Source organism: Triticum urartu, chromosome 7A, assembly GCF_056163025.1.
Source record: "Triticum urartu cultivar PI428250 chromosome 7A, HENAU_Tu73, whole genome shotgun sequence".
Lineage (NCBI taxonomy): Eukaryota > Viridiplantae > Streptophyta > Magnoliopsida > Poales > Poaceae > Triticum > Triticum urartu.
Genome location: NC_141879.1, coordinates 48626104 through 48639627, shown reverse-complemented (window position 1 = coordinate 48639627; position 13524 = coordinate 48626104). Strand labels below are relative to the sequence as shown.

General features: G+C 43.1%; 2 pseudogenes; both read left to right on the top strand.

Annotated features, from left to right (window-relative positions):
* The first annotated feature begins 290 nt into the window (after nt 1-290).
* On the top strand, nt 291-3035 carry LOC147957569 (disease resistance protein RPM1-like; annotated as a pseudogene).
* Nucleotides 3036-8692: 5657 nt separating this feature from the next.
* LOC147957568 (uncharacterized) lies at nt 8693-11333 on the top strand (annotated as a pseudogene).
* Nucleotides 11334-13524: the final 2191 nt, after the last annotated feature.

Below are 13524 nucleotides of genomic sequence, written 5' to 3'. Positions count from 1 at the left end.
TTATCGGTCGAACCGTTATGACAATATACGTAATTCCCTTTGTCCATCGGTATGTTACTAGCCCGAGATTCGATCGTCAGTATCTTCATACCTAGTTCAATCTCGTTACCAGCAAGTCTCTTTAGTCGTTCCGTAATACATCACCTCATGACTAACTCCTTAGTCATTTGCCTGCAAGCTTATGATGTGTATTACTGAGAGGGCCTAGAGATACCTCTCCGAAACTCGGAGTGACAAATCCTAATCTTGATCTATGCCAACTCAACAAACACCTTCGGACTCAAGGCGCAATGGCTGAGGCTGTGAGTCTTTTAGCTGTGACAAAGATTAGTGCTGCTCTAGGGTATGAAGCAATCAACCAGGCTAGTTCACATTTCAAACAGTTCATCAGACAGCTAACAGAGCTTCAAAGTACAATGGGTCGCATCAGAAGGGAGCTCAGGCTGATGCATGGATATCTTTGTCGACTAGACATACGGAATCGCAACAATCAAGCATATGAAATTTGGGTGCAGGATGTGAGAATGCTTGTGCATGGGATCGAGGATACCGTGGATGAGTATTTGCATCTTGTTGGTTAGAAACACGACATTGGATGGAGTACCTATCTGAAGAATGGATTCAAGCAACCAAATGTTCTGCTTTCATTAAATAGGATAGCTTCATTTGTTAAAGAATCAGAAGTCAATCTTGTCCACCTATTCCAGGCTAAAGATCGATGGGTTTCGATGGTAAGTTCTGGAGATACTAGTGAATCAACTTATGTTGTTGAGATATCTCAGCATTTAGCAAGTATATCACTTTCCCTTGGTGAAGAAGATCTTGTGGGTGTAGAAGAAAATAGAGACAAGCTAAAGCAATGGTTAGCAGGTGATGATTATTCGGAACGCTCTGTGGTTGCACTGCATGGAATGGGAGGCCTTGGTAAAACTGCTTTGGCTGCAACTGTGTATAGGAAGGAGAGAGAAAAGTTTGAATGCCATGCATGGATTTCCATCTCTCAGAGGTATTCTGCAAAACATGTTCTAAAATGTTTGATCACTGAATTTTACAAAGAGAGCAAATACACCCCAGGTAACATCGATCACATGGACACTAAAGGTCTTCAAGATGTATTGAGGAGATTCCTAGAGGACAGGAAGTATGTAGTCGTACTAGATGATGTTTGGGCTCCAGAAGCAGTCAATGACTTGTTTGGAGCACTCGTTCAAAATTATAAGGGGAGTAGAGTCCTTATTACAATTTGCATTGATGATGTGGCCCACCTTGTTTTCCAAGATAGAAGAATAACACTAACTCCTCTATCAAATAAGGAGCCATGGGAGCTCTTTTGTAAGACTGCTTTCCCAATAGATACAGATCACCATTGCCCCACAGAATTGGAAGAATTAGCACATGAAGTAGTTTGCAAGTGTAAAGGTATACCCCTTGCAATTGTCACAGTGGGCAGGACGCTCTTTGTGCGTGACAAGACCAAAGAGGAATTCAAGCGAATACGTGACCAGCTTGACTGGGAGCTTCTTAATAATCCAAGCATGGAGGATGTTAGAAACATCCTTTACTTGAGCTTTATCTATCTTCCACCTTACTTGAAAGGTTGTTTCTTATACTGCAGCTTGTTTCCAGAGACTATCTTTTCCAAAGGAAAAAGCTTGTACGATTATTGATAGCAGAGGGGCTCATCGAGGAGAGGGGTGAAAGCACACTAGAAGAAGTGGCAGAAAGCTACTTGAAAGAATTGGTCCATAGAAATATGCTACAACTTGTTGAGAGGAACTCATTTGGCAGGATAAAAAAATCAGATTGCATGATATACTACGTGAACTGGCAGTTGTATTGTGTCAGAAAGAATGTTTTGGTATTGCATATGATGAGGATAAACCCAGTGGATCTTTTGATAATGATGGTCGCGATTGGTCGTGCACAAACTAAAGAAGGACATTCACCATTCAGTTCCAAGTATATACCACCTTCGATCTATCATCGCATTGGACCATAGTATGCCATCTTCCACTCTTCTACCTCGGATAGTGGAGAAGGGTAGATTTATGTCAGTGTTGGAGTTAAGCGACCTGCCAATTGAGAAGATTACAAATGCTATTGGGGATCTTTTCAATCTCCGACATTTGGGTTTGCGAAATTCAAAGGTGAAGCTACTCCCAAAGTCAATTGAGAAGCTTTCGAATTTGTTGACATTGGACCTATATAGGACTAACATAGAAGAGTTGCCTATTGGGATAGTCAAACTGCAGAGGCTTAGACACTTATTCGTTGAGAAAGCAAGTGATCATTCTGAGCGAGTTTTCAGGTGCCTCAGTGGTATATGCATCCCCAAGGGTTTGAGGAACCTACAAACGTTACAAACATTGGAAGCGCAGAGTGGGTCCATTAGACATTTGGGTGAACTGGGGCAGCTTAGAATCTTGAGAATATGGAATGTGAAGGGAGTCTATTGTGGAGACCTCTGTGAATCTCTAGCTCAGATGCAATCTTTGTCCCACCTGACTGTGGGCGCAAGTGATGAGAATGTGATTCTCCGGTTGAATGCCCCCCCGCCAAACCTTCAAAAGTTACGGTTGAATGGACAACTAGATGAAGACACACTGGACCAGTCTCCTCACTTCCAAGAGGCAGGGCGATACTTGTATTCATTGCGTCTATATTGGTCACAGCTGAGAGGAGATCCTCTTCCTTCCCTTTCTCGGTTGTCAAATTTGACGGAGCTAAGGTTCAGCAATGCCTACAACTGGGAGAAGCTGGTATTTCTCACTGGGTGCTTCCCCAAGCTGAAGACACTCATTTTGCGAGACTTGCCTAGTCTGAAGTGCTTGGAGATACACAAAGGTGCCATGGCGAGCCTAGAAGAGCTGACACTTTGGAACCTCAGCAACATGATGGAGGTTCCACCTGGTCTTGAGTTCCTTGTGACCATCCGGGTTCTAACCTTTTATGAAATCACCCCAGAGTTCTTGAGGTTGCTGCACAACTGCCCTAGAATCAGAGGTACAAGGTGGTGGTACACTCTGCGGAACTGACTGTTGCGGTTCTATCTGGAAGTGTTTATGTAAGTCATACTATTGTCTACTACTAACTGAATACTTGTTTTCCTGCGTTACTTTAACCTGTTCCTATCTTATTGGCTAGGCCACTCGAAGAAGATGTTCTAGACCACATGAATTGTCCAAAGGATCCAGTTCAATGTATTAAACTTGTTGGCAATAAGCCATGTCCAGGACACCTCCAGCTGCACCCTCACTCTCTCTCGCATGGACGGCAGAAGAAGAAGAACAGTGGAGCACACAAAGGATATTCCGACGACGAACGCCACCACCGCTGGCACGCCTCCGGCAAAGGGGACGACACCCAAGATGAACCAGCTCATGATACCAAATGTTGGAACCGAGGATCGACGGACGATCAGACAAAAATATGAGACACGGTGGTTTACCGGGCGACGAACGCCCGCCCCCAGCGGCGAACACTGGCCTTTTCTCCTTCTTCCTCCATCCGTGCAAGAGAGAGTGAGAGTGCAGCTGGAGGTGTCCTGGACTCCAACAAGACTACATATTTCAAGAGCCACACCTGTTTCCAAAGAGATGTGTTAGCATGCAGTGTGGCTGCTAACTTGGCATGCATCACCTCTCTCTTTTAGAATTACAACTGTAAGTGTGCGCGTGTGAATTGTATTATTGGCCATTAATTCCGGCCGTGATATTGACAGAAGACTATTTGCAAGATTTGTAATTATGTTCTGATGATGCGGTCGTTTTCTCGTGCCACCTTAGATATCTTCTCTGTATGTTGTTTCCCTGTTTATAGTATCTAATGTAATCTCTAATGAAGTTGGGCTACTTATGTGTCCGCTTCTTCTGCAGCATAGAAGCACTGCAGATCAAGATACATGTGAATCATAGAGTTCTTTTTATAGATGAATGGCGTCCAGAAATGTTCGTGCGTAGTGGCAAAATCTTTTTTCCGAAAAGGGGGGACTCCCCGGCCTCTGCATCGTAGTGGCAAAATCTGAAAATGATTGATGCAGATGCCAGGGTTATTCTCCTTTTCCAGCAAATGATTCTGAAATGTATGACAAAGCTTTGCAGGAGATAAATTCTAGTAGTAATGATTTTATCATTAGACCCCACGGTTTCTTGCTTCTTCTCCTTGTACACTTACCCTGACTTCCGCTCAAAATTCGGTTGGCCTGCAGCCAGCCGCGTGGATATCAATGATCTAAATTTCAGAGACGTAGAACAAGTAGTAGTAGGTCAAGTAGAACAATGATCAATGATGTGTATGTACTTAAAAGCATTTCGGTTGTAACTGGTGCTAGCTGCTTCGTGGCACACTTCACAAATTTTGGTCCGAGGATTGATTAGAGTAGTCTTTCTATGCACTGAGAGTCTGCTAAATTGGTTGGTGCACTCGGCCTGCTGTGGGGCAGCCTGGTGAGGCCACCGGAATAGATGGCGTGCGTGACTGCGCCAGTGCTCTTCAGCATACTTGTGTGTGATTGAGGTTGTCATGAAGATGGATTTGGGTCGATCCATGTATCTGCTTTGTCAGACTCTATTGAATAATTTAATAAAAATAATTGCGTGCATCGATTGATACACCCAGAACGTTTTGGTTTGCTGTAGAAAAAAGGCCCAAACAAGCATTTTTGGCGGATAGGCGTTTTCCAGGCCTCCGGGCCCAATCGCCATTCCTTTTGTATACAGAAAATGAAAAAGATGAAAAAAATGATTTTTCATTATGTAGGTAAAAGAATAAAAAGTATCAAAAAATTGGCATCTTATACAAAAACAAATTTGCTATATTATAAATCATAAAAATGTTGTATTAATTAAAATGAAAATACACGAATTTGCACACATTTGCCATGAAATATATAAATTCATATATTAGCTACAAGAGGAGAAGAACAAAACTAAGACTTTGAACTAGAAAAAAGACATGCAATTGGACATGCATAGGAAAATTTGGAGAAATCAACTGATCTTCCACTTGCTATGCATTTTTAAGAATGCCAACAAATAATGGAAACTGATTGATGGTGTCATGATGGGGGTAATCGGCACTCCCGTCATGTAGATAAGGCATGCTTTAAAGAGAAACTTAAATATGAGATAGAACCATGACTTCATGGGCAATGACAAATCTTCTAGGCATGTGATATATCAGAATTACATGGCCCTTCCTTTTCGTCCCCTTGCCTGGTCCAACTCTATAAATTGCAAGTTTGCTAGACATAACATTCCTTGTAGATCCTAGCATCAACCACTCTTTTTCTACTACATGCCAGGGAAGGCCAAACTCTTGTAGTAAGACCCAAAATCCGATTACGCCCATCCCATAAGAAAATTTATTATTGTTCACTTCCGCTCATTACCACCACATTTTCTATTTGTCATGGTAACGCATGAAATAGGTGACAATCTGAGATGTTTTAAGAACAAATGGGAATTGGAGTAATCAGGAGAGAAGCAAGCATTGATCGGCGAATCCAGCAACCTAGAAAATTCGGGTAGTCTCTACATAACCTGGGAGACATGCATCCTAGTAGCACTAAGTATAATGATATCTCTTCGAAGAGGACAGGGTCATGAACTTCACTCAGAAGGTTAACAAGTTCTAGAGGAGCCACACAACTCTTTGGTGCATTAAGAGCCATTTCTCAGCCGCTCTCACCGAGTGTAGCTCTTGGCCAGCCGCTCTCACCAAGTCTAGCTCTTGGCCAGCCCTTTACAATTGGTGCAGTGAAGCCATGCCTTTCCTTTGAGAGATTGCTCATGACCTTCAAAGCAATATTGTGATTCTTCACATGGTTCAGGGCAAGTACCTTTGAATACTATAGGTTATGACTTTTCCTTTTTGCAAGTTCTAACTATGAATAAACTTTTTTGCAAGCAATGCATCCAATAACAAAATTTAGAAAACATGGACGACTTACATAAAAGCCAGTGCTAGGCGGCGACTACCGGCGCTAGCTCTCGACCGGTCCTCTCCTGGGCCATAGGATTGCTCGTGATTGTACTGGGGAATTCTTGTCTCTAGATTGTAACTCTATAATCCTGTAATAAAAAAATCACCCTCAAAAAAAGTTTCAACAACATTTTTTAGTCTCGTCATAATAATAGAGACCCATTGAAAACGATGTACATACACTTCCATGCGAAACCCCAAACTGAGAAAGCGAGAACATCTCCAATACATGATGTAGATGCAAAAATAACTAATTTTTGCATCTCTGAGGTCCAAACACACTTCTCCAGCAGATGTTGTAGATGCAAAAAAAGGACGCTTCTAACTTGGACAAACAATAGGTATGCTTCTAACCCAACCATGGAAAGACTTGATAAATGTCTGGTTAATACTGAATGGTATGTGATTTTTCCCAATTCTAATGTTTACAATCTACCTATTATTCTTAGTGATCATGCTCCTATTCTACTTTCTACTGATGCTCATATGCGCAAGCCGAGAAGAAACTTTAAATTTGAAAACTGGATTGCTAAAAATGTTTGGATTGCTTCTAGGAATAAAGCTTTCCACAATAGGACAACTAATCTTGCAGGAGCTTTGAGAGCTTGGTGCAGAAAGAAAAAGTCAATTCAACAAGAGCTGGAAATTTTAGGTGAGCAAATCAAAAGTATTCAAAGGAATCCACCACAGGTACAGAATCATTCTCTTGAGGCCTCTCTAGTTTGTAATTACGAGCAGAACATGACTAGGTTAACTGAGTATTATAGGCAAAGATCTAAAAACATTGGGATATCAATGGTGATAGAAACACTACTTATTTCCATCATGTTGTTCTTAAAAGGAGGAGGAAAACGGAATTGTTTCTATTAAAGATGAGAATGATAATATTCAAATTGAGCCTCATGCTATTGCAAAGACTTCCATCAATTATTTTCATAATCTTTTTTCCTCCTCTAATGTGAGTCATGGCAGGCCTTACATGTGCACATCCTATCAGCAAGACGAAGGCGATTTTACTTATAGCATCCTAGATAAAAATGAGATCCTGGAGAACTTAAAAGCCATGAAAAGGAATGTGTCACCAGGACCAGATGGACTCAATGTCGAGTTCTACTTAGCAGCATGGGAATGGATGGGTGATGATATAACCAAGGTATTGAAAGATTTCTACATACAAGGTACTCTCCCTAATCACATGAATGATACTCATATTGTTTTTATTCCCAAGAAAATTGCTCCCCTGATCCCTCGAGATTTTCGACCAATTAGCCTTTGCAATGTGGTTTACAAGGTCATCGCTAAAACACTTGCAAACAGGCTTAAACCACATTTGTCTAACTATATTCATCACTCTCAACAAGCTTTCATTCCTGACAGGAGGATTAGCAATAACAACTTCATTGCTTTGGAAATTACACATTCCTTTAATCTTAAATCCTGGAAAAATCCTACTTTTATGGTTAAAATAGATCTTGATAAGGCCTTTGATAGGATCGAATGGGATTTCATTGTTAAGGCGTTAACTCATAAAGGGATGCATGCTCATTTCATAAATTTAATATACGCTTGCATGGCTATTCCCAACTTCTATGTCATCATTAATGGTCAATCTTATGGCCTCTTTCAGAGTAGTAGAGGTATCAGGCAGGGTTGTCCATTGTCCCCTTATTTGTTTGTCTTGGCCATTAATGAGCTATCAACATCTTTGCAGGAAGCCATGTGCGCTAACCACTTATAAGGAATTACTTTGGGACCAGGATGTCCACCTATTCACTCCTTAAATATTTGCTGGCGGTTTACTGATATGTGGATAGGCTACAGTTACAGAAGCTACTCATATGCACCAAATCCTTCAAAGGTTTTGCAACGTTTAAGGGCAAATGCCAAACAGGAGCAAGTCAGCTATTATTTTCAGCAGGAATGTCGACGATGTCAATAAGGAGGATATTAAGAGAATTTTCCTGGTGCATGAAATTATCGACAATTCTATTTATCTAGGGCACCCATTAATTCTCCCTAATAAGGATAGATCTAGTGCCTATAACTTTGTTGCCGATAAATTTAAAGTTAAATTGACTTGTTATAAGGCTAATAAACTTTCACATGCAACGAGATTAACTTTGATCAATTCAGTTTTTGCTTCCATACCTGTCAAATATTCTTTTCTCAAGAAAACTAGTTGCCAAACTTACTACTATCATTAGAATTTTTTGGTCGACAGAAATAAAAGAAGATCAATCCAAGAGAGCTCTTTGTTTCAAGGCATGGAAAGACATTTGCACCCCAAAAGTAGAAGGGGGTCTTGGAGTCAAGAACATCCAAGCTGTTAACAGAGGCCTAATCCTGTCGGTGGCTTGGAGAATTGCAGACGAACCACAAAGTTTCTTGTCACAGGTACTTCAATCTAAATATTTTCCTGAGACTTCTATTTGGAGAGCAAAAAGCAACATTCCAAAATCAGGTTTTTGGGCTTCAATTCTTAAGGTAAGACACATTCTTCAAGCAAATTCAATCTATCAAATTCTTGATGGCAATTCCTCCATTTGGAGCACTCCTTGGTTTCCTCACTGGCAATCTATATATGAGCACTTAAAAATACAATCGGGGCATTATGTCTATCCTTCTCATATCAAGGATTTGTGGGACCAAAATCAAAGAACATGGGATGCTAGACTTTTTTATAATCTTTTTCATCATGAGGTGGCTAATAGCATCATACAGGTACCGGTTATTCAACAAGAGGGAACTGATATCCTTTGCTGGAAATTGCATCCTTCAGGGAAATGTACTTCAAAATCTGCTTATAAAGCATGTCTTCAAGACTTGCAACAGCAAGGGTCCCCATTGCCTAGAGAGGCACCACAAGAGATTAAACAACTACTCAAGCAGGTTTGGAAAGAGAAGACTATGGTTACAAGAGTACAGGCCTTTACTTGGAGGCTCTTAAGGAAAGCACTTCCAACAGGTATGAGAGCAGGGAAATATTCCAAACATATAAAGAAAAGCTGCATTAGATGCGAACAGGATGAAGATGACATGCATATTTTCTTTACTTGCCCCTTTGCTAGAGCAGCTTGGGTAGCTCATCCTTAGTTTATTAAATTTGATTTTTTTTCTAACAACTATGCTAGTATTGCAGAGATTATCAATGATCTTCTTAACTCAAGGCATCCACAGTCCTCTCTCACAAATATAATGACTTTTCTTTGGTGCATATGGAAAGCGAGGAATGATTCTCTTTTCGTCAGGAAAGAGATCAAGCCTATACATGAAATCCAAATTATGCAGGCCATTCTAAATAATCAAGAGTTAACACTTCAATCAAAACAAGCAAGGCAGGGTATTAGTCAAGATGAGCATAGCAACAGCTTACTCCTAAGCTCACAACAGCAGGATATAATGCAAACTACTGGCCCAAATTGCAAAGTCTTTACGGATGCAGCATGGAAACTGGATACACAAAACACCACAGGCATAGGAATTTTCATACAGATGGTTGAAAAACATCAAGAGGTCAATATCAGTATTCTTTTATCCGAGGAGCAAATCAAGTCACCTCTCCAAGCAGAAGCTACGACACTTCAAGTAGCTGCCCAAGTGATCAATACAATCACAATAGAAGACATCATCTTCTTCACGGACAATCAAGTTTTGGCCTAGGCTGCACAAGCAAGAGATATCCTTAAATGCCCTGGTCATTGGGAGATTAGAAGCCAACTGGCAAATTTCTTTAGCTCTACTAGCAAGGTCAGATAACCGTTAGGCACATTCCCGGGGAGCTTACTAGCAGGGCTCACAACAATGCGGCTAGAGCAGACTTCTCAGGATCCAATACTAGTCCTACAATGGTTTGTAAAAGTAGGTCCCACTCGGTTGATCACTGTCCTATGCTTCTAAAGCTAGGCAATCTGAACATCAGGCGTTGAAAACCATGGTTGTAACTTGTTCTTCATATTAATGGATAGGTGCCTAAGTCGTCTCTTCTTTGTCCGAAAAAAAGGACGCTGATAACGTCCACACGTGTAGTGGGAGCAACACCCGCCCACACGCCTTATAACACACAGATTGCGCCACGTCACCGCATGCATGCATGTGAAAATCTTTTTGAATTTCAAGTTTTTAAAATATTTTATCTCTTAAATAAAAAATCCTATTGAAGATCCGTTTTGATCATTAAATCCATCGCGACGAGTTCTTCGAAAGTAAATCTCATATCAATATGTTTAGTGACTTTTTTGGGTGTTAAAAGTTATCATGTCTATTGCATATGAATTGCCATTGTGTTTACATTGAAGTTGCCATGATATGTTTTAGCTATTTTATCTTCTACCTTTAAAAGTAAATTTTGACATATTATAAAAAGAAGAATTAAGAAACTAGACTTGCCATGAACCATAAACTAAAATTGCCATGGCGAATTACTTAAATTTGCTTCGTGCCACATAAAAACGTTCGTGCCACATAAACCAAGGCAAAACGGATGATAATGGAGGTGTCTGGGCCATGTTGCTTCGTGCCACACGTGTGGGCGTTAATATTAATGAAAAAAGATGCATCACCATTTTTTGGAGATGTAAACCTCAACACTCCACAGTGCAAATATACATCTCTATCTACAGGAGATATAAAAACGGCGGCCGCATTCCAATTGCCAAACCGCTTTCATTTTCCTTTCGTTCGCCTGCCAGTCGCCTGCCCGCCGCCCACCGACCACCGCCCAGGCCATGTCTGACTTCGACGACCACGCCGCCTCCTCCACCGCAGCCGCCCACCCTGTCGGGGCCTTCGCCGGTGGGACCACCGTCCCCAATCCCGCCTCCGCCTCCATGCCGCCGCCTCGGTTTTGCCCCACCCCGGCCGGTAAACTTCGTGGCTGCCGCCTCACTGCCAGATCCAGCCACTCCACCACCCCCGCCTCCGTTTCCACCGCTACCCGCCTCCAAATCGGCCGAATTGGCCGCTTCTGCACCGCCGAATCGCCGCCGTGCTATCGTATGATTTGTGCTCCCCTCGCCGCCGGGTTCGAGCCGCACGCCCACCGCCCCTCTGATGCTCCTCCGCCGCCCCACCGCCGCTCCTCCTCCTCGCTCTCTCCGCCTCGAATGGCCGCTCCTATGCTGCTGCACCACCGCTGCTTCGCCGCCCCAATTCACGCCGCCGCCGTCCCGATTCACCACCCCTGCCACCGCACCGAATTGTGTCGCGCCGACGCCGGCCCCACTACCGCCACCCCAATTCGCCTGCCGCCGACTAGTTTTTTACATCTCCAGTTTGTATCTTATATTGGAATTGCTCTTTTACATCTCTGTTTTGCATTATCTGTTGGAGTTGGCTCTTTTTTGAAGATGTAAAATTTTATATCTCCTATTTTACATCTTTAAATTTGCATTTTTTATTGGAGATGCTCTGACAAATACACATCCACTTCAAATTACTTTCGTTCGTACTGAAGGTTATGCATATGGACTACTAGTCAAACAGTGCAATCAAATGGAAAAACCATTACAAGTACGTACGTGTCAACGTTCTAACTTATCCAAGTCCTATACATGTTCAGAAAGAAGGGCATGCGCAGTGCACCATGACGGTGTCGAAGCAGTTGAGGCCGTCGAACGCCATCTGGAACCCAGCATGCCGCTGCACCGTCGACCCGCCGGAGTATCCCTGTTTCTTCTCCTCATCGTTCACCTCGTGAGCCGCCAGTTTCGACGTGCCGCCCGAGACGTGCTTGCCGACAGAGCTCGCTGTCATCACGGACGTGTCGTATCCGTCGAGGGGCGCCTGGCAGAAGACAAGCGCCGTCAAGAACCTCTCCAAGGCCATGGATCCTGCTAGCTTCGATCAGGCACCTACACCGGGCCTCCAAAAGTCAGGGGGGCCTCCCAGGGACGTGTACATAGCATACAGGAGCTATACGTTTTTTCAAGCGAAGCTCACCAGCGCCTCAGCCTCTCGCGTCGCCTGCTACTAGGCCTTGGAAAAAAAAAGTTAGAGATAATGAGCCGCCCCATGTTTGAGCGTACAAGGCAAAGGACGTGGAGAGGAAAGGAATCGATCAATCCCTAATTTCCTGTTCGTTCGGATCGGTAGTTCCCTGCCTTTTCGCCTGTTCGTCTTTGCCTCCCGACGAACGACTGCGCCAGGTACGTTTGCTCGCCCCTCTGCCCTCGCCTGTTCTTCTTCCTGATTTTTTTTTTCTAATGCCTGTTCCCAATTCTTTCTCGACCGAACAGGTCAACAGGAAATTGTTGTCGGGCTCTCCAATCATTAAGCTACAAAGAAAGAGAAGGTACTGTACTACTATGCGTCTATGCCCTAGCAGGTTTTTTCATGACATTAGATGAAGATCTTCTGTAATTAATCTAATGTCTCCATAGCTTTGCGCTAATTTTAAAAGTAAATTGTTCCTTTCAATTGCAGCACGGTCATGTTGGGTTCGGGTAGAAAGTATCCATACGAAAGTGAAAAAACAGAAAGGAAGGAGGTAGATGAGATGAAAAGAGCGTTGCGAGGATCCCTTTTAATATTATAAGAGCGATACGAGCACTTCAGGAAATCCGGGCGAGTTGGCAATAGTTCTTGCATACTCCCTAACTAATGCCGATGAGGAGGATGTTGAACCGGTTGTTACTATGGATATTTATGATCAAGTAATTGGGGTAATCTTCTATATCTGAATAGGGGCACCCCACTAGATGATTTTCCTGCCTTCTCATGAAGCCACGTCACTCGAATTGTTCTAACCCTTGATGTGATATAGCTCAGGAGTCTGCAACCGTCTGATCAAAAGTTCACAAAATTACTAAGAGGTGCCACCGCTAAGTGGAACATACCGATTCGTTCCTTTCCATCCACCCCGTTCGCTGCGTGCCTCCGTACGCTCGCTGCTTGATTTAGTTGGGCTGTACCCGTACGCTTCAATCTTTGACTTGGGCTGGCGCAGCCAGGTTGTGGGCTAGAATGTTTTTTTAGCAGAGTTGTGGGCTAGATAGTTGGCTGTTTTTGGTCCTGGTGGGAGGAAGCCTCTTTGCACGTACGATGTATGGGCTCTATAGCTGGCTACTTCGGTCCAGGTGCCGGAGGAGCGACAGATCGAAAACTTAGCTTCGCTCACCCAAAGGAAAAAAAGACCGTGTTGGGCGTTGCGCCCTATCATCTTCCCCAGATCGGTCTCATCAGCTTCTCCGTACCATACTACCATCGGTTGATTTCTCTCACCCTCTTCAGCTTCTGCACTAAATCCCGTTCTATTAATCTCCGACTCATGGTCTCCTCCACCAACGCATCCCATCCCATGCCGTCGCCATTCTCGCTATCCTCCAATGGCTCTGCTGCTGCCGTCGCGAATCGTTTCCGTTGCACGCCATCTGATTGTGAACTTGCTCATAGGTTTACAGACAGAAAACAAAGAAGCTGCTCTTCCTGTACTCTTCAACGACCATCTCCAAGAGTAAAAAGGTGAAGGACAATCATGGTGAGCGACACAATCCATCTGATTTGTACATACGATCTCCTTCCAAATATAATTTATTTGATCCCTCC